Here is a 27,114-nt window from a genome sequence, read left to right as displayed (position 1 = left end):
GTTTGGCTCTTTGCCAATAGTATGGAGCCTGCTTGGAATTTTCTCTCTCTCTCTGCCCCTCTCCCCGCTCATGCTCTCTCTCTCTCTCTCTCTCTCTCTCTAAGTAAATAAATAAGCTTAAACAACAACCCCTCCAGGGTCATTGCCACCACCTCTTCTCGCCATGACCTATGGGAGTGATTCTGCCTTCCTCCCTCGGCCACCATGGGACATTTGGTGATGTCTGGAGACTTCTGGGGTTGCCACAACTTATGGAGGTGCTAATGACATCTGGTAGCTAAAGGCCAGGGATGCTGCTAAATGTCTTACAATGCACAGGACTCGGACACACCTCCCGCTACAATGACAAAAACCTATCTAGTCCTAAATGTCCATAGTGCTGAGGTGAGAGACCCTGCCCTACAAGGTGCTCGTGCTCTGGCCTGCCCACCCTGCCCACCTTCTCTGGTATTCCTCCTGGTCCGTCTTGATTTTCTCAGACACATCAATGCTACCTGAGGACACATGCCTTCACTGCTCCCACTGGTATGGCCCCTAAATGTCTCCAGAGCTTGCTCCTTCCTAAGGCTTTCTCGGATCCTACCAACTAGCTCCTTCCCTCAGACCACTCCCTCCCCTTTCTTCTTAGCCTGCTTATCACCTGCAATTATAGAGCTTAATGGGCTCTTTTCATCTGTCTTCCGTGCCAGGAGGTGACCTCCAAGATAGCACAGGCCGGGTCCTGTTCACTGCGGTGTATCCCATCTCCAAAGGCCCAGCGTACAGTTGAACCTCAATAGCCAGCTGCCAAAGAAGCCAAGGAGGGCAGAAAAGTTGCTGCTGGAGGTGGAGAAGGTTCCTGGGGTGCAGTGATGTGTGATCCCCTTGCTCTCTCAATACTCCTCTGGTGAAAATTCTTCAATTATTATTATTTTTTTAATTTTGGGGGAGAGAGAGAGAGAGAGGGAGAGAAAGGGAACGAGCACGAATGGGGGAGGGGAAGAGAGAGAGGGAGACAGAATCCCAAGCAGGCTCTGCGTTGTCAGATGGCTGACCGACTGAGGTCAAGAGTCGGATGCTTAACTGACTGAGCCACCCAGGTGCCCAAAATCTCTTCAGTTAGATTCTGAAGTCACCTGGCTCCACATGTACTTAACAGCCAACATAATGAGAGATCCAACAAGGAAGCCACTGGATCCAAAGAGTTACAAGTCATGGAGGCAAATGGGAGGCATCTTAGATGCAACTGCTTTGGTGAAATGGCTGTTACTTCACTCAGCTCTCATTCTGGACTTTAGGCTTTTACAGCGATAGGCTGAGCAGCATGGCCAGCAACCTCAAACACTAAATTCAAGTGCAGTTTTCAACACTGTTCACAATGTATTACATAAACCACATATACGCGCCTATGAGTATGTGCAAATGTTCACAGGCTTATCATCAAATAGAGGTGTGGGTTCTCTTACCACGGGCCAACCACTGTTTCAGTCAAATTATTTTGATTAGAACATAAATGCAACTGAAGTCAAGGCAAGTCTCTGCAGATTGAGAGCTGGGCAGAGGACAGCCAGCCAGAAATGGCTCCAAACGTTCTACGATAGCTGAACGTTCCCAGAGAAGGTTGGGGTTCACTTTAATTCATTTATAGTAGAGACATTTTAGAACATCGTATGAGCTCTTCTTCTATTACATAATTTCAGAACCCACTCATCTTCAGGATTCTTGATTTCCTGTCAACAATAATTTTCTTTTGCCTTTTTTCTTTCTTTCTTTCTTTCTTTCTTTCTTTCTTTCTTTGATGAGAGCTCTCCCTAGGGAAAAAGTAAAAACAGCTTTTCCTGGAAGAGCTCATGCTGCCCTCATTTACCTTTTGCATAACAAAAGCCCAGACTATAATTCTGAATGGCTGTTTGTGTAGTTGAACCAGGTGTTGAGCTTGGAGAGACCCAACATTAGAAGTCAGAGAAATGCCAATTTGCTCTGTTTCAAAACACTTTGTTTCAATCACTGCCAAAGCCTCGGGGCAAAATGCTATAATCTATTTTCAGTTCCAGCTTTTCAGTTGGCTTGGGCTTATTTTTTAATTTTTTTTTTTTAACTTTATCAACATGCCCAAGTGACAATATCACTTATTAACCGTATTGATCTGAAAAGACTTTTATTAACTACAAAACGTATTCGTTATTTGGAGTTGGTTCTAGTTACTGCTTCGCAAGAAAACATCGAAGTCCTGAGGGATGAAAACTGATTTATAAATAAATAGTGAACGTACTGGTTAAAATACATCGGTGATATTTGTTTATAGATTAAATAATACAAAGTCAAATTGAGAAAGGCACTGCCACCCAATTTAAAGGATACTGACATACCGGATAAGGGCATATTTTCAATTTAGAGAGTTCGAGAGACATTCTGTCATTGCTGGAGCTATGTTACACTGGGTAGATCCAGTGTTTTATTGTCTTAGCAGCACTGCATTGGCAAAAAATGGTGTGAAAGAAAAGGCAGCAAAGACATTGCAAGCTACCAAAGACACCCCTAGATGAATGCATAAGACTGATTCACTCAACAAATATTTTCTGGGCACTGACAATGGGTTGGGTATTATTCTACATGCTGGGTTTGCAAAGTAACCATATATATTTGTGTTAACATAGTATTAAGCACCTGGGTCTCTGAGCCGGGAGTTTTCTATGATGCTTAATCAATATCTGGGCAAGCTGAGATATTACAAAACTGTGCGTGTTCTCTCCAAAGGCGGAAGCTAGAGACCTGAGATGTTTATGCAACACAAGGGAACCGGACTTTCAGGCAAAGGCATGGAATCCAATTCTGAAATTGACAAACCGACACAGGCAAATGGTTTTAGGTCTCTGACTCTCGGGATCCTCCTTTATAAAATAATCCGATCTCATCAGGTTGGTATCCTGAGTAAAATGAGCTAGTGTGTGTGCAGTGCGGTGGGAATGTAAAATGGTAGAGCTGTGGTGGAAAACGATTTGGCGGTCCCTCAAAAAGTCAGAATGACCACATGATTCAGTAATTCCACTCCTCCGTGTATACCAAAAAATTAGAAACTGGTACTCAAACAAATACACGTAAATGCAAGTTCATAGCGGCATTATTCATAATAGTCAAAAGCTGGAAAGAGCCCAAATATTCATCAACTGACGGATGGACAAAGAGGTTGTGGTGCAGACAGACCATGGAATATTATCTAGCCAAAAAAAAAAAAAAAAAGGAATAAAGTCCTGATACATGTTACAACATGGAGGTGCCTCAAATACATTATGTTAAGTGAAAGAGGCCAAACACAAAAGGTCACGCGTTGTCTGATTCCGTTTATATAAATATCTAGAGTAGGTCAGTCCACAGAAAACAGAAAGCAGGTTAGTGGTCGCCAGAGGCTATTTGGAGAAGAAAGGGAGAAGGAACGCTTAGTTTGGGGGCGGGGTGATGAAAAGGTTCTGCGACTAGATATTAGCGGTAGCTGCACACACTGTAAATGTGCTAAATGCCACTGAAATGTTCTCTTCTAACGTATTACGTTTTACGCTTGTGAATTTCACCTCACTCAAACAAACAGGAGACTGTGTATAGAAATACTCCGTACCCATTTTAGTGACCTACCCACGGTAACCGAGCTGGTTGGAAATGTACGGGTAAAGGCTATGCACAGATCTCAGGTGGGGAACTCTGAAACTTGTAGTGGATTTTCTTCCGGGAGGGAAAACTTTTCTCTGAAGGGATCCCTCCCCCTCAATTTCCCCTCATGTCTCATTGGCCAGAATCCGGTCACATGCCCATTCTTAAACCAATCATGGCAGGAGGAGGGGGGGGATATCCTGAGGCCAATCAAGCCTCTTGGAGCTGGGGAGGGGGCTGGGTCGGCTTCCCCTGAGACCACGGCTGTGTGTGTGTGTGTGTGTGTGTGTGTGTGTGTGTGTATGTGTGTGTGTGCGTGTGTGTGTGCGCGCGCGCGCGCGCATGTGCGCACGTGCGTGCACACGCACGTGTGCGTGCTTGTGTGAATGTTGGAGGAGAACCAGGGTTCTGTAGCACTAGATAGGGGCACAAGGACTCCAACTAAGCAACCCTCAGAAGCCCCGCTGTTAGAAAACCTGGCATCGTGGTCAATATGGATGAGTTCATACTTGCGCCTGGACACACGCTTCCCCACCAAGATTCAGAAATTTATCCTTTACAGATCTAAAGGACAATCAGGAAGGAGGTAAAAACCCGCCACAACATATCGCCCTATAAATCTATAAAATGCAGCGACCGCTTTCAGAAGCCCCCACCTCTGGAGACAGGTTTCTGGGAGCCCTTCTAGTAAACGGGGACTTAGGGAGACTGGTAGGTGAATGGGGCCCTTGCAGACAAAGACCTGGATGCATGGCTTGGCTCACCACTTCTACCATGGAGGTCACCCTGAGAAAGTCTGGGTTTATCCAGGAAAAACCGAAGCCTCCTTGAGCTTCAGATTTATCATCTGTTGAAAGATATTGAAAGAATTATACTGGAGGGTGAAAAACGCTTTCTAATTTATGGTAGGTACAGAGAACATTGACTAAATCCCCTTGACTGTCAGGCCAGATGGACATGACTTACACGTGGATTCTCACTTTATAGTAAATATTGTCATATCGTATGTCTTAATATGTTGAAGCCTTGGGAACAGTTGAATATTGAATGAATGAATGAATGAATGAATGAGTGAGTGAATGAGTGCCTCCATATCCAATATAAGTGGAAGCAGAGGTTCTGATTGGCCAGAGAGCTCCTCAAAATACCCCAAATGTAGCAACCATCATTGATTCCCAACCCCGCCCAATCAACACTCTGCCTTCCTTAGAAATCCCTAACTGGGGTGCCTGGGTGTCTCAGTCAGTTGTGAATCAGACTTTGGGGTCATGATCTCATGACCCATATTGGGCTTGCTGCTTTCAGCCTGTCACTGCAGAGCCTGCTTCAGATCCTCTGTCCCCATCTCTGTCTGCCCCACCCTGCTTACACGCTCTCTCAAAAAATAAATAAAACATTAAAAAAAAAAAAAATCCTAGCACGTACACCTTAGGCCTGGCTTAAAACCACACTCTCTAGGATAGTCATCTCTTATCGTCAGGCCTGGGTACACAATTTTTGGAACCTGGCACAAAATCAAGGCCCCCTGTTTAAAAATCATGAAGACCTTCAGGACCCCAACAGGAGAACATTAACCCAAAAGTGGGGCCCCTTCTAAGCACAAAACCTTGTTTGACTGCCCAGGTCACACATTCACGAACTCAGTCTTGATTATAACTTACACATTCTTTAGCCCAGCATCCAAGGCCCTTCAGGATGTGACTGTCTAGTTTCGATCCTGGGTTTCCCAGGGTTCCAATTAGCATTTGTCACATGGCACTTCAGTCACACTTTTTCCACCTTGGTCTCTTCCCACAAGAAGGTGAGCTCCTTGAGTTCAGGGGATGTGTCTTATCTCCTTCTATACCTCCAGCTCTTAGCCTGGCATCTGGCAAGATGTGAGCAGAAGAGTGGCCACGTGACTGGAGGGCAGCAATCCTGAACCATTCATTCTCAGCTGCCACTCTAGGTGGGGCCTCTGAATCTTACCAAGTGTCTGTTCAGGTTTTGGCTTTGACTTCTGACTTCGCCCCTGGTTGCTATGTGGCTGTCTTTTCTGGGACAGATAGTACCAAAGTCTGCTCTCTTTCCTTTGGGTTTTAGTAAAAAAAAAAAAAAAAAAAAAAAAAAAATGGTGCTGGCTCTCAGGTCTTTGCTCGTCATTCATATTCTCGTTGTGGGGTGATGTAGGTGAAGCTCTTCTAAAGTAGATCCCAAGACAAAGATTTGGGCCAGGTATTCTACTCACACTGGGAAGAGTGGGGAAGTAAGAAAGTGAAAGATGGAAGGCTATGAAGAAATACCTGAATTAGTAGGTTCTGTTACCTGAAAATTGGGCCCAGACTGCTCAGGACCTTTTGAAAAGTTGTGTTGAGCCCGACTCTGAGTGATCCCACCAGGGGTGAAGGAGAGCCCTTCCAGAACTATTTTTGCACAAGTGCTGCCTCCCCTTGACTGAGAGGTACTCTGGAATCTTTCTGGCACTTGTAGCCTGGTGTGTATGTGGGGGTGTGTGCCCGCAGTCACAGAATATCATTAGCCAGGAGACGAAGGAAGCCATCATCATGGTGGCACGTAGCCCTTGGAATAAAGTGAGGGGAAGTGGGTGGAGCACTGATGATGTCTGATACACGGAGGAAGAGTGGCGAACAGTCCTTGGCAGAAATGTTTCGAGACGATCATGCACTCCAGCTAGGGCATCAGTGGCAGAAACCATGGCAGCTAGTTTCTTAGGGCCGCTATAACAAAGTACCGAAAAGAAATAATAAATAACATATTCTTTCATAGCTCTGGAGTCCAGAGATCCAACATCCGGCTGGGCAGTAGGGCCATGCTACCTCCAAACCCTCTAGAGAAGGATCTGTTCCAGGTCTCTCAACTTGTTCCTTGGCTTATCGTCTCCCTCTGTATCTTCACATCACCGTCCCTCCGTGTTTATCTGCCGGCATCCAAATTTCCCCTTTTTATAAGGACATCAGTCATATTGGATCCGGGCCCACCCTAATGACCTAATTTTAACTTGATTACCTCTGTGAAGACCTGATCTCCAAATGAGGTCGCATTTTGAGGTGGTGGCAGTCAGGCCTTCCACCTACCTTTTTTAGGGGAACATAATTCAACCCATAACATAAGCAAATGAAAGAAACCACCCCCGCGTCCCACTCTGCGTCCCTAAGGGGGCAACACCTAACAAGGAAATGTGTCTTCCCACGCCACTCGCTCACACGAAAGAGAAAAGTGGGCCAAACTCTTTCGAGCAGGAGGACCGGCTATCACCAAAGTTATACGCATCTGTGAATGTACACGAAAGCCAGTGTGGCTTGCAAAAACCATCGCGTAATTCTGTCCAAGGGGAAGATTAATTGGAAGCTCGCTTAGGTTAAGATGGTCTACTGTGGGAGGTATGTGGCAAACCAGGAGAAAATCCACAGGGGGATCTTTGTAAAAATGAAAATAATTAAAGGCTTCAAAAATAGGACCCAGGGAAAAAGCTAAAAGGAATTTGATAATTTGGTCTACAGAAAAAGCAGACTGAGGTGTGGCTTCCCAGTTCCCCCGCATTTGAAAGGTGGCCAAGGGCACTCCTATTTCTGCTGAGAAGAGACTGATGGGAAAAGGGCTTAAACCGAAGGGGGAGATTTGGGCTGGATAAACTGAAGAATGTTCCAGAATTAATCTACCTGGTGTTGGCACTCCAGGATTGGTTAACTGACAGAAAAGGTTTTGCTTTCGTAGAGATTTAAAGATCTGTGCAGACATCCTTTACCTACATAATCTCATTTGATTCTCCCCACAGCTTGGGAGGGGGAACAGCTTAGGTGGCATTATATAAACTGTAAAGGGCTGTGCACATGAGTTACACTAACAGCTTACAAAATGCTTCATTTTTCCTGGTTCAGTGTGTCTCCGCCTCAACACTACTGGCATGAAGGCCGGATCATCTTTCCTGTATGTTCTCCTCTACGCTGGAGAATATTAGCAGCAACTCTGGTCTCTGCCCAATGGTTGCCAATAGAACCCCCTCCAGTTACGACACCCCAGAATGTCTCCAGTCATGGTCAAATGTCCCCTGAGGACAAGATCACCCACAGTTGCAAACACTGTTTTTTGCTTTTTAACAGTTTGAGAAAGATGAAGAGACAGCCCCTAACTTCTAGGACCTCACAGACCCCTGGGAAATGGCGCCCCCATTCTCCTCACAGTGGGAAGATGGCTACCTTAAGACCCTTAAGTCTGCGCGACATTGTCAGGGAGGAACAGTTCCCACAGAAGAGAGAAGGTTGAAATTAGAATGTTAAAGGATGAATAGGGTTTATCTTCTAGATGTTGTCATTTATGATACCATACACAACTTTTTACTGGGGGGGGGGGGGCGCGGGGGGTCATCGGACTCTGGTCCACGGACGCAATCAGGTCTGTTGTCTTTTTTTTTTTTTTTTTTTTTTAATAAATAAACCTTTGGGGTGCCTGGGTGGCTCAGTCGGTTGGGTGTCTGACTTCGGCTCAGGTCATGATCTCGCGTTCCGTGAGTTCGAGCCCCGCGTCGGGCTCTGTGCTGACAGCTCAGAGCCTGGAACCTGTTTCGGATTCTGTGTCTCCCTCTCTCTCTGACCTTCCCCCATTCATGCTCTGTCTCTCTCTGTCTCAAAAAATGAATAAACGTTAAAATAAATAAATAAATAAATAAATAAATAAATAAACCTTTATTGAAACTTAGTCACGGTTATTCATTTAAACAACGCCTATGGGTGCTATGCGATATAACAGCAGAGCTGAATGGTCGTGACTGAGTCTGTATGGCTGAAATTTGAAAATACTATCTGACCGTTAGAAAAACTTTCTGATCTCTGTCCGGGTGCCGGAATATGAAGAACGGAGAACCTTTACTGAATGCCAGTTGTATGCCATCACTTCTCACCGCTTTATGCAAGATCATCTACCGTGCACTGTGGTTTATGTATGCGACCTAATTTCCCCTTTGCGATGACCTTGAGAAATCTATATTGTCATCCCCGGGTCCACAGATGGAAGTTCAGGTAAAATAATGAACTTGTTAAAATCATATAGCAAGCAAGAAGGTGAATGGTGTGCTCAAAGTCCCATTTTCTTTTTCTTTTTTAAAAAGTTTATGCATTTATATTGAGAGAGAGAGAAAGAGAGAGAGCATCCCAAGCAGGCTCCTCTCTGTCAGCCCAGCACCTGACACAGGGCTCGAACTCACGCACCGTGAGATCATGACCTGAGCCGCAATCAAGAGTCAGATGCTTCACTGACTGAGCCACCCAGTTGTCCCTCAAAGTCCCATTTTCTTGATTCAATGGCATTAAAATGGCAAGAGTGTCAGTTTTCTGACCCATCGAAAGCAAACGAAGGTACCTACCTTATTTCAGCGCATAAGCTTTCTCGTGACTTAGCAATGTCAGTAACACTTCTGACAACAAAATGTTCTGTAGACAGTGATTCCAGCAGTGTAAGTGAGCACAAGGTGAGCGTTGCGCTCTGTGTTCTAGTGACATTGGCTTCCGCACCATGTGTACCCCGTGAGGAAACCAGCGGATGTTCCTTGCACACTGTCTGTGGTCCCCTCAGTAGGTTCTTCCTTCCCCATCACACGGCTCAGCTGGCAGGTCCAGGGGAAGAAATAAAACCCAAGCTTGGAGTTCAAAGACGTTTGAGAGCAATGGCATGCTAAATCTGCCCCATAAAGGGTTTGGAGATCCTGGAGGCCACAGTAAAGATATTCCCGAAATGAAGTCAGGATGGGGCTGCCCGAGTGGTGGAGGAATCTGATCTGCCCCAAAGATCAGACGTCACCTTCTCTCCACCCCAGCAGGAGAAGCGCTCTGGTGGGGAGTTCGGCAGGTGGCGAGTGTGCAAGGTGGGCCTCAGGAAAGATGGACAAGTGGCTCGTGGGTCCCCCTTTCCTTGCTTCTCTTCTTTCCTAGGTGCTCAGTGACATGTTTCGCTGGGGGCACCCATATCACTAGGCGTGTGTGTAGAACAAAATGAAATCGTTAGTTATGGAACAATTGCTCACTAAGGAGTACCGAACACAGCACACAAAGCATGTTAAATTCCTCATTTCATTCTGCCGTCACGACCACCTCTGTCGTAAGCGCTGGTCCCATTTTACGGATGCAGAAGGTGAGGCTTGGGGGGCCATGCGCAACTTGCCGGAAGTCACGTAATACCAAGATCGACAAGCACATCTTTCAGACTCCTAATCATTTCACTGCCCATCCCTCGGTGAAAATGGGGTGCCAGCTGAGGGTGTTTCCTGCCCAGGGGGCAGGGAGGCAATCCGGTGTCCCTGAGCCCACGTGGTTCTGCCCACGTCTGACTTCCAGGGCTCGGGATTTCCAGGCTTGCTCAGATGGGCTCCGGGTGTGTCAAACGCCTCAGATAGGATAGACCCCCACAGAATGGCATATGCAACCAATCAGTATGGTAACAAAGAAGGAAATGATTTAGCCCCCCGTGTATACAACATGTGGAAGGTATCTGGGCACTAGAAGAAAGAGGTGTGAAAGCTCCTAGTGCCTCAGGCCAGAGACAGCAGCTTGAGCCCACATGGGGGGACTTGCCTCTCCCCGCCCCCCCAATGACAGGCTGCTGCAGCCTTGGGCACATGGGAGTTGGTGCTGAGTCCATGTGCACAGATATAGGCAAGGAGGGTCCCTGCCCCGCTCACCCTAGCCTAGCTGCCTTTCTGCCTTGTGTCTCCTCCAATTGTCAAGACCCCCCAAGAGGCTGGCCCTACAATCTCTGTTCTCAGTGGGGCTCCCACCGGGACAAGTATGAAAATGTGAGCCCTCTGGAGTCACCCCCTACGGGGCGATGCCAATTCCAGACACGCTTGCTCCAGCCCCCGTCACGCTCACTGCTTTCGTTGTGGGTTGAGCTGTGTCCATCAGAAAGATATGTTGAAGTCTTAACCCCACCCCCTCCCTGTACCTGTGAATGTGACCTTATTTGGAACCATGCTCTCTGGTATCCTAGGGGTGCAGACTCACAAAAGCTCCTTCTAGACTCTTCATGCTGGTATGAAGGTTCTAGAATGAGATACTCAGGACCACAAAGGGGATCTTTGTGCTAGTCTCAGGCAGATGTGGAGATTCTCTGGTTAAATGTGGGTCACATTGACCTTTCCAGGTCTAACGGTCCAATGGGACTTTTGGGATAATCTTGAAGGTCTCTACTCACAGGATATTAGAATGGCCTGCCTGCACCTGGGACCGATAGGAAGGGGCTCTGATCTGAGTGGAGGTCCTTCTCGGTGTGCTTCCTTCCCATCTCATGATCATTTTCCCGGTCCTCTGTGCTGCTACATGCCTCTGGCGATGACCTCTGTGGAGCATGACTGCCTTGCCTGGGCTGCCTTGCCTCCTGGCAAGAGATTGCAGGAAGAGGGCAGAGAGGGCTCAGAGTATGGCTTGCTTCTTCCCTCCCTAGTCCCTGGGCGCTTTGCCTTTCTCTCTTAGTTTCCCCAGGGTAACTGTTCTTAAATTCTCCCCTATCTCCACAATTTGGGCCATCTGCTTCCTGCTGGGAATCTAACGGCTATAGTAAGCGCCGAGAAATATCAGCAATTATTTTTATTACTGTCATGACATCCTTGGTCTATGCTCTGGGATATCCAGAGAGGACCTAGCCCCTTCCTTGCCCTGGAGAGAACGGCAGGATTAACCTGTTTAGGCTGTGCACCACCACCCTGGAAATCGTACCACCAAAGGAGCGTGAGTATTCGAGAGCCCATCTTTGTGTTATGCCTGTGTATTTTTAAAAGAATTCCTCTATATCTGCTGAGGGAATACTCGGAACTTCTTTCGAGGCAAGTCATAGAAATGTTCTTAGTATTCCCCCTCCTTTCTCATACTTTTGCCCAAGGACATCTCAGTGACCACGGCACAACGTACACCCATATTTTTGGCTTCTTGGCCAGCTCTTTCCTCCACTGAGCTGGGGGCCCTCCATTTCAAACTGCCTTTCCTTACTCCTACAAGTTTTCTTTGGCAGATTTCTAGAGCAGAAAATCCAACAAAAAACTCGCTGATTACAATGGAATGTACCCACTCATGTTGTAAAAGGTCACTCCACTGTGTGGCATCCTGTGACACACACACCAAATCAGCTTAGTCAGAAGCATGTGCCACATGACTAACGATTGGACCTGAATTGGGCATTGTGTAGGATAGCTTAGCAGGTGTCCCTATCACTCTACAGAACCCCGTGTCAAATGAGCAATGCCCAGTGGTGCCAAGAAACCTCATGGATGAGTCCAGAAAAATCTCTGGTGTCCGCCTGCTACAAGCGGTCGCTGTGCATGGTACACATTCAGTGCCCAATAATAAGATCATGTCCAAAGTCACGCAGGAAGCTTCAGTTGCAAAACGGAAGCTGTAAAAGCCAAACGGGGAAGACACAGAGTCCCAGTCTTAACTTCCTTGAAATTGTTCAAGCAGCTTTGGAAATCACAGAAGGATGGAGGAACCATTATCCAATGCTAGGAAAAACAACACTTGGTTAGAAAAAGGGCAAATGGAGTTGTCCTAAGAGGCAAGTGTGAGATTCCTATTTGTGAGAATTCTGTACTCTAGGCACTAATAGATGATTTGTCTCCAAATCCCAACAGTGGTATAGATGTAAACCCCGAATTATTTTCCTTTTGGAAAATATTATTTCATGTATAATGAAAAGTAAAAGGGACGAGTGGTTGTGTCTGAGTTTGACTGGGATTGAGTGGGAACGGGGCATGAGAGAACTATGTGGGCATTAGTCTTGTTCTATATCTTTTTTTTTAATGTTTATTTTTGAGAGACAGACAGAGTGTGGGTGGGGGAGGGACAGAGAGAGAGAGAGGGAGACACAGAATCGGAAGCAGGCTCCAGGCTCTGAGCTGTCAGCACAGAGCCTGACGCAGGGCTTGAACTCACAAACGGTGAGATCAGACCTGAGCTGAATTGGATGCTTAACCAACTGAGCCACCCAGGTGCTCTGTCTTGTTCTATGTCTTGATAAGGGTTACATTATGCACCTGTATGCATTTGTCAAAACTTTTAGAAAGCTACAGTAAGATTTGGGCATTTCACGGTTGGCAATTTTTTTCCTTAAAAAATACACGAACAAATACTGAGCTCTAGTTAATGATGTGCATGTGGTGATCTTTACTGCAACTGGCTTCAAAATGCAGCAAAAATAATATCGACAAATGGATAGAAAGATGAATAGCTAGTACGTAACAAAGCAAACACAGCCATCCATTGGTTGTAGAATCTAGGCAGTGGGTATGGACATTTTCTGTATAATCCTTCAAATTTTTTAAATGATTGCAAATTTCATTTAAAAAATGTTGGGGGGAAAAAACCTAAAGAAAAAAAACTGGAAAGAGAAATCCCAAGGTTTCTCATACAGTTGAGAAGATTTCAACTCAAGTATTATCATGTTGTCAAATTATCAAAATATTGCTGTTAGAAATCCAGTATGCCCCATAGAATATGATATGTGTAATCCAATATAAAATTCCCTCCAACTAAATCTTGTCCTAAAAATTGATCCCAAGGGAGATATATACAGGGGAGATACACCAGAGGTACAAGATTGGACAAAGTGCATGATTTTGAGGAGGGTGGTTCTGAAAGAGCACGTCAGGGCTAAAGATGGCTTCAGTCCCTACTCCTGGCACACCCACCTTTTATCACTCCTGCCACCTTCAAACCACGAACTTCACAGAGATCACAGATGGTCTAGCTGCGTCACCTGTTCATGGGCTATGGGTGGCTGCTGGGAAGCCCGAAGGGTAGAGTGGAGAAAACTACACAGACTCATGCTTGCAGCTACGGAAGAACCCGCTTATACACCTGACTCCTTTGGCTCTTTACTTCTTGTATGAAGTTTACAGTTTGACTCTGCCCATTTGACATCTTGACTGTTTTTGGACTGGCTGTCAACAGGACGAGTCTGTGGTAGACATCTGGCTTTGCTAATAAAGGATGGGGTTGTGGAGAGTAGCTGGGGAGTAGTAGATGGTTAATAAATATTATTGGTCAGAAAAAAAAAGGTGGAGGCAGGAATGAGATTGAAATTTATCAGGGACCCTTTGAAGGGAGGGAAGAGATGTGATTCGGTGAAACAGAAGATCCAATAGGGATCAAAAGAATGTAAAGGCAGACATTGACACGGGTAAAAGAATTAAATCCAGAAAGGATCTGGAAGAAGGGACAATAAATGGTAATGATTTGGAATACGATAGCTTCCTCTCTGCCTTCTGGCTGCATGACCTTTAGACAAATGTTCAAACTCTCTCTCTCTCTCAAAAATAAACATTTAAAAAATTAAATAAATAAATAAAAAGATTTGAAGTTTCTGGCAGGTGATTACTTAAGACCCAAAGGAAACAAAGGGTGATGAATAAGCAAGTCTTCACCCACTGGCCTAGTCTGTTGAATGGGCTAACAATTGGAAAGGAGCAAAAGGAGCGCCCGGGTGGCTCAGTTGGTTAAGCACCTGACTCTTGATCTCAGCTCAGGTCTTGATCTCAGAATCATCAGTTCAAGCCCTGCCTTGGGCTCCATGCTGGGTGTGGAGCTCACTTAAAAGAAAAAGAAAGAAAGAAAGAAAGAAATTAAGAAAGAAAGAAAGAAAGAAATTAAGAAAGAAAGAAAGAAAGAAATTAAGAAAGAAAGAAAGAAAGAAAGAAAGAAAGAAAGAAAGAAAAGAATTAAAAGGAGAAAAGTATCCTAATTCCCATTGGAATGGGAAGTCACCATTGTCTCAGAAGGAGAGTGGAGGAGGCTGCTGATGTGGAAGGTTGAGCTAATTGTCCGTTGTGTCTAGAAATTTCTTGGGAATAACTCTGCTGGGGCAAGATGTTCAAAGGAGGCTACACCCTAGTCCTGGGGAGCATGGAGATGAACAAAAATGTGAGTTAATAGTAATCACAAAAAGAGCTTCCATGCAGAAACGCTTTTTCCAAGGAAGCCATTTTGAAACTACAGCCAATGAAGTTACATCAGCACTGATCATTAAAAAAACACTTTCATTTCCATCATGAACTGTTTCTCATACCTGTAATTTTGACTGAAGGATGAAATAGAAGAGAGGAGAGCTATGGATGTGTGTAACTGCCGGGGCCAAGAAGACCATTTCCATGCATTGGGTGCACGCATTAGGTGAGGTCTACAGAGACCGTCAATCGGGCTGGAATTCCAGTGGAAATTGCACGGAGTCTCCAAGAACAGTGCTTTCTATGTTGAGTATGGAGAGTTGCTTCTGGTAACAGGACAAATTCAGACCCACTCTACTAATTTCTTCCATGCACAAAGATGAAATCTTTTAATGGCACTAACGAGGCAGTGTTGCAAGTGGAGGTGACTTCCTTAAGAAGTGAAAAATAAGCATTTCATTGCAGTTGTGGCACATACTAAACGGCATGTAACGTCTAACCAAATCCCCCCGCATCATCTGTCTCAGACTTCATGAAGAAAAACACTGCTACTCAGGAATCTTGTGAAGAAAGAGAGAGGAGAGCAAACTCTTGAGAAAGCCTACCTCCGTTATTCAGTCCTGTGCTCTCAGCTCTCAAAGGTGATCATCTGAGTGATTCAAATCAATTATTAAAATGACAGGTTTTGGTTAATGAGAAAATCTTGAACAGCAATTTCCCACTAAGGTTTTACAACTCAGCTAAAGCTGTCTGGTAGAAATATTCTAGAATATACTTACATAGCCTTTGACCAACCAAACAGAAGGAAATATTGCTTCATGTTCCCCCAAATATAAAAGCCCTTTGATGTTGTATTTGAGGATACAAGAGGCTCAAATAGTTTATTTCAATATTCTTCTAAGTCACCGACTGTATACATATACATATACATATACATATGTATATGTATATGTATATGTATATGTATATGTATATGTATATGTATGTATTTTTTCTCTAGAGCAGGGCTGTTTTTACCCTTGGTCAAAGACTGTTTTGAGAGATGGAGAAGTTTTATGGGGCCTCCAAACCTTGTAAAAGAAAACTGCTTTCCTCCCTAGACTCCGTGCTCCATCTGGGAGGCCGACTTCCAATATTTGGTGGAAATTTTGTCTTGCTTGTCAGCCCTTTAGATCTATGGAAAATTTCTATATATTTTTTTATTGAAGTGTTAAAAGGAAATACTTGTCATGTAAGCCTAAAGGAAAATTCAGACTTTGTGGACCCCTAAAGAAACATAGCAGTGAGCATGTAAGAGTATTCAAATGTGGATCAAGAAACACTTTCCAGTAGAATTTAGAACTTGTGGTTTTAGGTTTTCCTACGTAAACGTTTTCTTACTTTTTGATCTCATGCCTTTCAAATTACAAATCTCAAGGATTTTCTTTCTTTTCTTTACGTACTTTTTCCTCCTCCCCCAAACCCTTTTTTTATTAAAAAAATTTTTTTAATCTTTATTTTAATTTTTGAGAGAGAGAGAGAGAGAGAGAGAGCATGAGCAGGGGAGGAACGGACAGAGAGGGAGACACAGAATCCGAAGCAGGCTCCAGGCTTTGAGCTGTCAGCACAGAGCCTGATGTGGGGCTCGAGCTCACGGCCTGTGAGATCATGACCTGAGCTGAAGTCAGACGCTCAACCGATTGAGCCACCCAGGAGCCCCATGGGTTTTCTTTTTTTAATTTCTTCTTCTTCTTCTTCTTCTTCTTCTTCTTCTTCTTCTTCTTCTTCTTCTGTATTTAGAAATGGGGAAAGTGATGCTCTTCCCTTGAAGAATTTAGACTAATCAGAAAATCCTACAGAAATAGATTTTTCTTCTTAGGTCATTGCATGAATCCGATTTTGAGACATTACATTGTAATAATACTTGACTCCCCCCCCATATCTGAGGGGCTTCTAAAAATGCAAGTTCATTTTTCACTAATGTAATGTGCCAAGCATCTCTTATGTTCCAGCATCGGAATTAAAGAAGCAGGTTTATGTGGATGGCCCTAGCCAATAGTTGCTGTGGATGCAGATTTTGACCCATCCCACCTCTGTGACTGCAAACTTATTATTTTCTCTCTCTCCCCTACCCCCTCTTCTCTCTCTCTCTCTCTCTCTCTCCTGGGACTACCATTTTATTTTCTTGTGGGTTTTTTTTCTTCAGTACATTGATTATTTAAGCATAATTTCAAAACCTCTGTGCAAGTATCCTTTTAATGGTGTGTAGCATTTCTTTTTTTCAGCTTTATTGAGGTATAATTGGCAAAAATTGTATCATATTTAAAGCGTATGACTCGATGCTTTAAAATATGTACACTTTGTGAAGTATTCACCACAATCAAGCAGGTTTTTTTTTTAATGTTTAGTCATTTTTGAGAGAAAAAGACAGAGCATGAGCCGGGGAGGGGCAGAGAGAGAGAGAGAGAGAGAGAGAGAGAGAGACAGAACCCGAAGCAGGCTCCAGGCTCTGAGCTGTCAGCACAGAGCGCAATGCGGGGCTTGAACCCATGAACCACGAGATCGCCACCTGAGCCAAAACCAAGAGTCAGACGCTTAACCGACTGAGCCACCCAGGTGCCCCAAGGTATTGTTTTAGGTTTTGAAGCCACCAAGGGGCCTCGAGGGTTCTAGAAGGTGCATCCACGGGTGCATCTCACACATCACTACCAGCACTGGCATGGATGCGGGGCAGGAGGGCGTACAGGTGTGTGTGGAGCTTCGGCGGGGATTTGCCCCCCTCATATTCTGGTTACATGCTGCAGCCTCACGTGACACATCTAATTCCGACGCATTGTAACAGTTGTCCCAGAGAGCAGAGTCGGGACACTGGGTAAATCATTCTGGCCGGGATGACGGTGTCATCAGCTTCCGATCACACGACACGTAAACAACCGAGAAGCTCAAGGAAGCAGCCTCCTTTTGCCCGGAGTTCTAACAGCAGCCACGAGCATTTAATAAACGCCTGCCATGTGCAAAGTTCTTGGCGTGCATTATCTCCTTTGATCCTCGCATCAGCCGGAGGAGGAGGCTGCTATAATGCTCATTATTTACAGACGAGGAAACCAAGGCTTAGGAAGATTAAGCAACTTGAAAAAGATCACATACTTAAGTGGCGGAACCTAGATATGATCCAAGGAAATCTGATGGTGGGATTCACACTTTAAACCATTATCTGGTTCAGTCATAACTGACGTTCATGATCTTGAGCCTGGGATATTCCAAGAGTCAGAAGCGCCTTGTGATTCATAAAAAAATCGAATCGTTCTCTGTGAGGCCTTTACGTTAAAAGTATTTCGTCACGACCTAACTCAGTGGAGTGGAGGGACGCTTTATCTATGCAGGGCCAGATAGTAAGTATTGTGGACTTTGTGGGCTACAGACAGCCCCTATTTTATATTCTTTGTCATATTTACAACCTTTTAAAGTGTAGAAACATGATTAGCTCAAAGCGAGGCGGGAGGCAGATTTGGCCCACAGGCCGTAGTTTGCAACCCCCCCTGGTAACCCATCAAAACCCGATATACTGGGTGTGATGTCTGTGTAATCTCCTTGCCAAATTATGTGATTAACCAGAATATTTCATTTACAGCTCTTTTGAAGCATTGGGAATCTACTAAAACTGGAAGGTGGGTTTGGGTGTATACTATCTATACTTCATGAACTTATGGAGAGAAATCTTTCTTTGCTGAAGAATGTCTTTATTCACTAAGAAGGTCTTCCATTAAGAAAGCCCCCAAATCTCTCTCGACTGAGGCTGCTGGCAACATAAGATATATATATATATATTTTATTAACGACAGGATAAAAATATCCTTAAAATTAGATCAGCATTAATAGAAATCTAGTGTCATAGTAACTGCATGAACTCCCTTCACAAGAAACTCAGCCCTTCAGGAGGGAAAATGAATGAACTTCACTCACTCATCTTAGAGGACCAAGATAAAATCTTAAGGTATCCTTCAGATGCTATAATCCGCTTTGAACTTTGGTTCAAGTTCTTTCCATGGCCATCCTCCATTTTCACTGGAGTAGATGCTCTACAAGACAGAACCCTACAAATCACTTTGTTTAAAGTTACCAAAGAAAGAGGGGGCAGAAAAAACAGATTGGAGTCTGCTGTTAATTAAAACCAGCCGATGATGTGCAGTGATTTGTCTGGGGCACTTCTGACCGGGCCGGTTCCTTGACAGTTGTACATTCTTTCCTGCCCGTATTGTTTGAACTGCGTCCAATGGTACAATCATTAAATCTTTGATAGCTGTGGTTTAAATATGAGAAAGGAGGAGCGCTCTTTGGTTTTAAGGAAGAAAAGGAGATGAGTCTTGTATTACATTTTAAAAGTTGGGGCTTATTAGATCATTTTCACTAGGTTTTGAAAGCATGCCTCTGGTCATTTTCAGATCATCAGCTGACACTTTTTAACCGCGCCAATGTCAAATGTCTTGCGTCTTCCCTTTTTCCCAAGGGATTCTGGCTGTGGGGAGGAGGGGAAAGTATGAGACACCTGGTCTTACTCACATGCGGCTGGGGGGGATAGGTTAATTTCACAGTTGAAAGCTCCATAGGGTGGAATGCATTTAAATGTTTACTAATAGAGAAAGGGGCTCCAAACAAAAAAATAAAAAAGAGAAGAGAAAAGGAAAAAAAAAACAAACCCAACAGGTGGCTTCAGGGAAATTGCTCACAAGCACACAACAAAATTCTGTTTCGACCTTGAGTTTGATAGACAATGTGCCTATAAAATATAAATATTTTATAAACACAGTATCCTTTCTAAATAGCTATTGTGAGATCTATATATGTACGTAGGTATATACAGATGTATAGGTAGGATAGATGATCAGATAGAGAGATGGATAGGCTTAGGGTTTTCATTTATATCTATCTTTCAGCTCACATTTCAGTTTCAAAGATCTGTTTCACAACAGCCTCATCTACCACCAGGAGGGGGCTTGGGGGTTCAGATGAACAATTTGCCAGGGTGGGAGGTGTGGAGTTCTGGGACAATGCTTTAACTCTCCTTCTCTCAATGCAACGAACACCCCTCAGCCTGCCAGTGTGACCCTGTCCTTTGAAGGGCTTTCAGAATGAGACAGATTGCCTGCTTGCTGGAACTCTAGACTCCTGGGGCGACGTTTTTTTCAAAGACAGGTGTGAAAAGTATCCTTACATATTCAGAAATGAGTCATTGTCTCCTGGCTGCCGCTGCTTATCTCAACCCGGTCAAGGTCAAATGAAGTTCCGGTTCACATGAAGATGCTCTCCGCTGACTTTTCAGCATCACCGGGGACTCTTTCATTTCATCTGATCTGGGGGAGCCTGACAACATTGCTTGACGTATCCATCCATGTCAGGGTCAACGTTTACCAGACAACCATGGAACTACTGGACCATAGGAATGTAAGTGAGGTTGTAACCCTTGGAGTCCAAACGATACTGCCAGACAGACAGCAATGAAAATAGACCTTACCAGTAGTTAAGGCAAACTTCTTTTCTTTTCTTTTTTTTTTAAGTTTATTTATTTTTTTTTGAGGGCGAGAGAGAGCAGGGGAGAGAGAGAATTCCAAGCAGGCTCCACACTGCCAGTGAAGAGTCTGACGCTGGGCTTGAGCTCACAAACCATGAGATGGCGAATTGAGCTGAAACCGAGTCGTTTAACTGACTGAGCCACCCAGGCAGCCCTAAGGCAAATTTCTTAATGCCAACTGGTTTGGCCAAATACGAGAAGAATGATTTGGCTTTACCCTGACTATGGGTACTTTTTAGTTTAATCAACCTCTTGGTTAAAATTCTTTGCCCATTTAGAGACAGATGAATATATATGTTTGTCCTGGTCTAATCCGTTTAAACTTGAGCCTGATTGGGGTGCCTGGGTGGCTCAGTCGGTTAAGCATCTGACTTCGGCTCAGGTCACGATCTCACGGTTCGTGGGTTTGAGCCCCGTGTGGGGCTCTGTGCTGACGGCTCAGAGCCTGGAGCCTGCTTCCGATTCTGTGTCTCCCCCTCTCTCTGCCCCTCCCCAGCTCACACTCTGTCTCTTTCTCTCTCAAAAATAAACATTTTTTAAATATTAAAAAAATAATAACTAGAGCCTAATGTTTGCTCCATTTGCCATAGGAACTGTGGTTCATGAAGTATACGTACTTATGAAGTTCTTGTCCCTGTTAGCTGGGCTATGTAAGCAGGATACAGCTAGTAAAATAGTAAGCTAAGTTGATTGTCTACACCCAGCTCTTTCTTCCCTCCACCATCTTCCTTGCTCCCAGAGCTGACCTCTCCAAGAGTGTCCGATGATAACAGGTATTAGATTTATCAATCCTACTTACAGCTAGGCAATGAGCATTGACTGTAGACTGGCCCCGGAGGGAAAACCATATGGGGGAGTAATTAAGAAGGTTTTATTCCCTTGGGGTGCCTGGGTGGCTCGGTCAGTTAAGTATCCGACTTCGGCTCAGGTCATGATCTCACGGCTCCTGAGTTCGAGCCCCACGTCAGGCTCTGTGCTGACAGCTTGGAGCCTGGAGTTTTCTTTGTATTCTGTGTCTCCCTCTCTCTCTGCCCCTCCCCTGCTTGTGCTCTGTCTCTCAAAAATGAAATAAACGTTAAAAAAAAATTAAAAAAAAAAAAGAGAAGGTTTTACTCCCTCATTACAAAACAATGCCCAGGTGGACATGCCCTTCTTTTCTGGCTCGGTGTTGCTGTGTCCATAAGTGATCTCTGGAACAGCTGCATCCATTTTGTGACCTGAGGATGGTACACAGAGAGGAAGAGCCTTGGTCTTTGATGACGTCAGTGTGCCACCAAACTGAGACTGGACACACCAACCTCTGAATGTCTCATGAAGTGAATTTAGTGCACACTTGAAACCATCTTAACTGAAACAGAAAGGATTGAATAAAGTGTTTGATTCTATTCACAATCCCCTTGTGCCCACAGATCCTTAGCAATGGTCTTTAAAATTTTTTTTTAACTTTATTTATTAGTTTTGAAAGAGACAGAGACAGCGAGAGTGGGGGAGGGCGGAGAGAGAGAGGGAGAGACAGAATCCCAAGCAGGCTCCACGCTGCCAGCACAGAGCGCGATGTGAGGCTCAAACTCACGAACCGAGACGTCGTGACCTGAGCTGAAACCAAGAGCCAGACGCTCTACTGACTGAGCCACTCAGGTGCCCCCACAGCAATGGTCTTAAAGCTTACTTAACACATTAGCTCTTAGGCACTTAAGAGCATTAGGATCCGGCTACGAGGTATAGAAGGCTCAGAAAGTGGCAAAGTCCGGAATCAGTATGGTAATGAGAACACTAGGCTTGGTATAGAAGAAAAGAACCAGTACGCTCTAATTCAGCAGTAGGTAATATTTAATCCAAAGCCAGGTTTTCAAAATTTAAGAAGGGCCCAGAAGGGGAAAGGGATTTCCACACCAAATGGGAGGCTGCGTTCCAAGAACTCCAAGTTTGTTTCTACTTTGACATTGGCTCACGTCCATGTTTAGAAACATGGACAAATACGGGCTCCTAGGTGGCTCAGTTGGTTAAGCATCGAACTATTGCTTTTGGCTCAGGTCATGTGTGATCTCATGGTTCATGAGTTCGAGCCCCATGTCAGGCTCTATGCTGACAGTGTGGAGCCTGCTTGGGATTCTCTCTCTCCTTCTCTCTGCCCCTCCCCTGCTCTCTCTCTCTCTCTCAAAATAAATTAATAAACTTAAAAAAAAGCAACATGAAAAAATCATTAAGGAAATGTCAAAAAAGTAATCCATTAATCAATTAAAATTTCCTCATACTCTCTGCCTTTTAAAGAACGTTGGTCTACAACTTGAGTTCATGGACTTGAAAGACAGGGAGGGTCAGCATATTGGTCAGCTCTCGTTGCCTGAGGGTCTGTCCACGACAGTCAGACTTCTGAGATCACATAAATGGATGGACACAGAGTAGAGACCGATTCTGTTTCAAATCTCAGCCTGACCCACAATAGTTTGTGAAATCAGTCGCTCAACCCTCTTAATTTTAGTTTCCTTAAGGAATCTACTCCTGACATCATTGTTTCACTACATGCTAACTAATTTGGATGTAAATTAAAAAGAATAAAAAAGAAAATTAAAAAAAAAGAAATAAAGAAAAATTAAAAAACATGGAAAGAAAGCTAGTATTTGTCTTCTAGGTCTTTTCTTGGTGGGGAGGATGATTAAATAAAATAATGTAAAGAAAACTATTTAGCATGCCAGGGACACCATAAATGCAAAAAAGTCTAGCTACTATGGTGTTCATGGTCTCTTACAACTTTATGATACTAGTGCTTCTGGAAGAATTGAAATTGTTCCTAAAGATCTCCATGTATTCAATAGAAATCAACAATGCTCCAAGGAGGAAAATATCTGTCAGTTACTACGTTTCTTATACTAATCATTGCTTTTCTAGAATAAGATATTTAACAAATATTTCAGGGAGTCATTTTGAGAAGGCCACCTGGACAGCACGTGAAACTGCTTTGTTCTCTCACACAGGATCTGCCGAATTGCTGATTTCTGCATAAAACATGAGAATTTTGAATTATGAATATTGAATAATAATTTTTAAAATGATGGACAGACTAAATATTACCACGTTTTAACTGCTTCTGTATGATATCTGGTGTCATATCATCACTATTTTAATGGACTACTTTGTGGCTAAATTGTTTTAACATGTGTTCAATCCTAAATAATCACTCATTAATCTTATGTGACAACCGGATTTTAATATTTATTAGTGCCCCGTTGGTGACAACAGACTTTATGCTACTTATGGTATCTGAATCTTCTTCTTTCCAGAATAAAGTTACTTACACACCAAACTGCTTGTCTTACAACCGTGGCAGTTAGACACAACCTTAGGCAAAATTACAATATAATTTTTCCACTAAAAATCAGTCCTGGATATTTATTTGAAATTGCCAGTTAGGTAAAGGAATCTTGTATGTCATTGTTTAGAAATGAATAGATTTCATAAAGGTGAGCCTGTCTATATTGTGTTGGCTTACATACAAATATGTCCTGATCATTGTTGAAAAGTTTCTGATGTAATTACTAAATCCGCTAAAGAGAGGGCAAGATATCTGTGGAGGGTTGATTCATATGATAATGACAATGATAAAGACTTTCAGGGCAAAATGTGACTTCAGGTTGGTTGAGTGGTTTATTTTCTCTTTGGACATTATGCCCCTTCCCTGAAGCCCCTAGAGAGAAAGTGCCAGGGTTGGGATTAAGTATGCTCTTCACTTCCCATTGAGGCTAATCTCTCCTCACATCATCCTTTCCACTTTTTTTCTTTTTCTTTTTCTCTTTCTTTTTCTGAGAGAGAGAGAGAGAGAGAGAGAGAAAGAGAGAACATGTGAAGCAGGGAGAGGGGCAGAGGGAAAGAGAGGGAAAGACAGTCCCAAGCAGGCTTCATGCTCAGCACAGAGCCCGATGCGGGACTCGATCTCACAACCCTGAGACCATGACCTGAGCTGAAATCAAGAGTTAGCCACTCAACTGACTGACCCACCCAGGCGCCCCTATCGCCTTCCACTTTTCCACTTTTCATCTCAATCGTCTGCTATCTTCTAAGCCAATTCTACACACCCATTGAAGAAAAGGTTTGCTTCTTTACCCAAATTCCACTGACCTGCCATTATCTTCAGTGACCTGGAGGTTCAGGTAAATGACCTTTCTGGCTTTCTTCCTCTCTGCTTCTTAACTTCCACATCTCCAACTGCCTTCATCTCTCCTCCCCTTCAGGCACTGTCTCCAACTTAAATCCAGGGATTTATCCATCCTTAAGTTCCTAAACACAAATATTACACTCTTTGGTCCACAATGTCAGTTCATTTGGTTTTATGACTGCTGCCATGTTATCTGGTCTTTAAACTTACCACGTTTTTTGACACCTCCTGTTCTTTCAGAGTTAACCCCTTCTGATGTTTTTCTTCCTTGGGCCCTACCACAAATATCATTAGGATCCTTGGCTCCATTACTTTTCATCCTTCCAAAACACACACTCCACAAAACTATAATACTGCATTAATGCTTCGGCCCCCTTCCTGGCTGGCTCCTGGACCAAGGTGGTCGAGGCCAGTTGGAGAATATTTATTTCGTGTTTCAACCAGATTCTCCTATCAGATTCCTACTTACTGTTGGGCAACTACTTTCCAAATACCTTTCAATGTCTATTAAAACCCCCCCATCACTCTTCTCAAGAACTCTATCAAACTTTCCGGTGACCGTGGACAAACTTGCCACTTTGATAAAAAACCAGGGCAAATAGGCATCTTATTAAATAGATTTGTTGGAAAGCTGTGTGTGCCAGCCCCAACATCTTTGATTTCCATTTCACATCATGAGGCCTCACTCTCCTGTTGGAATCCACAAGCTATTTCTTTGATGGCAGCTCTTTCTTCCTCTTTCAAGTCCTCTTCATTCATCATTCATATTCTGTCCCCTATCTTTAACTTCTTCTTCTTAGTTGAATCCTGTACGTCTGTGAGATCATAAGATAATAAAAGATATGTCTGCTCCCCTGTTCCTGGCACAGAACTCCTAAAACCTTTGTAATTTCCTGGGTGATAAAAGCTTTAGGAACATCTTTGGCTCTAATATTTGGTCTTTGACCCTGGTTCCTGCCACAGAGTTCCTAAATCTCTTGGAATTTCCTGGGTGATAGCAGTGTCTTTTGCTCTAGTGAAACAGTCTTGATGGGTTCCTGGGTGGGGGCTGGTCACCAGAAAGAGCAAGCTAAGATTAGAAGCTTGGAATTTTTAGCCCCATCCCCCAATCTCCACAGAGGGGGGAGAAGCTGAAATAGAGTTAGTGCTCGATCATGCCTACGTGATGAAGCCTCCATAAAAATCCCCACACTCTAGGGTTTGGAGAGCTTCCAGTTGGTGAACACATCCGTGTACGAGAAGGGTGATGTGCGTTAACTTCACGGGAACAGCAGTTTTTGTGCTCGGGATCCTCCCAGATCTCTCCCTGTGAATCTCTCCCTTTGACTCTTTTTCTGTATTCGTTACCATATCCTTTAATAAATTGGTAAATGCAAATAAGCGTTCCCCTGAGCCCTGTGAGCTATTCTAGCAAATAATCAAACCTACAGTGGAGGAGTTCATGGAAGCCTCTGATTTGTAGCCACGTCAGACAAAAGTTGTGGGTTAACTGGGGAACATATCACTCGTGATTGGCATCTGAGGTGGGGGGAGTGCATCCTGATGCAATTGAGCCCTTGACCTCTGGGATCTGATACTATGTCCAGACGGAGTTGAATATAGCATCAGACGGAGTTGAATTACATTGTAGGACTCCAAACTGGCAGCACGGAGAATTTCTCAGGGTGGGAGAAACCCCACACATCTGGGGTCAGAAGTGTTGCGAGTGTGGTAATCGTGTGAGAATAAAGACACACAGGAGGAGAACTGAGTTATTATGAACACAACTTCAGACTGTTAGCGGGTTTAAGATTTTTCCAACTTAAACATTTCTTCACGGATCGGGCTTTCTTCTAGCCACCAACTTACTCCATGTATTCCCCTCTTGTCTACACCTCTTCAAAAGAGCAACATCCATTTCCTGTGCGTTCTTTCCTCTTTTCTCATTCCTTCTTGGTCCTTTGCCATCGGGCTTCTGTCATCATACTCTGCTGTGATGGTTCTCTCCGTGGGCAACGAGTCATCTTTCTACTGAAAATTCTAATAAAACTTTCAGTCCTCAATTTCCAGGCTTCCTGCAGCTCCAGACCTTGCTGTTCAAGGAGCAGCGGAAGAAGAGACTGGAGAGATATGCCCAAAGCTGATGGAAGGTTTTATGTGCCAAACGGAGGAGCGTGGACTTTTCCGCCGAAGTTCTGAAGAGGTCCTCCAAGTTCACGCTCTTCAAGCCTTTTACTTCCATGATTTTTCACTCCTCTGGTTCTCTTTTCACCCTTTCTAGCTCTTTCTCAGGCACATTCTCTTCTGCTTACCAATGAAACGTTGTCCCCCAGAAGTTGCCCGTGAGTGATCTCATCTGCCTTCATGCTTTCCAGTGACTGAGATGGGATGCCGAGTCCTCTGTGAACAACTACAGCACTGCACTCCGTTGCTGTGGACGTCCGATTTACATATGCAGTGATTTATTGTGTACCATAGAATCCATAGGTCCTTTGAACTTTATTTACACAATACTGAACTCGTGATCTTTCTTTTTTTAAGTTTATTTTTATTTATTTTGAGAGAGAGAGAGCGGCCTAGAGAGCAAGCAGGGGAGGGGCAGAGAGAGAGGGAGACAGAAACCCAGGCAGCCTCTGTACTATCAGGGCAGAGCCCAACGTGGGGCTTGAACTCACAAACCGAACTGTGAGATCATGACCTGAGCTGACGTCAAGAGTCAGGACGCTTAACCAACTGAGCTAGCCAGGCACCCCTCGTGATCTTTCTTTTAAGCTTCTTTATTCTTATGCAATTCTCCATTAATTCGTTCAGATAACCTAGAGAAGTAAAGCTCGCAGACATCACTTTGCCTGCCTTGTTTGTCACCCTCCATCAGTAAGACTCCAAGTT

This window comes from Panthera tigris, chromosome C2 (genome assembly GCF_018350195.1).
Source record: "Panthera tigris isolate Pti1 chromosome C2, P.tigris_Pti1_mat1.1, whole genome shotgun sequence".
Classification (NCBI taxonomy): Eukaryota; Metazoa; Chordata; class Mammalia; order Carnivora; family Felidae; genus Panthera; species Panthera tigris.
The sequence above is the reverse complement of the archived record's forward strand: the minus strand, read 5'-3'. Positions refer to the sequence as shown.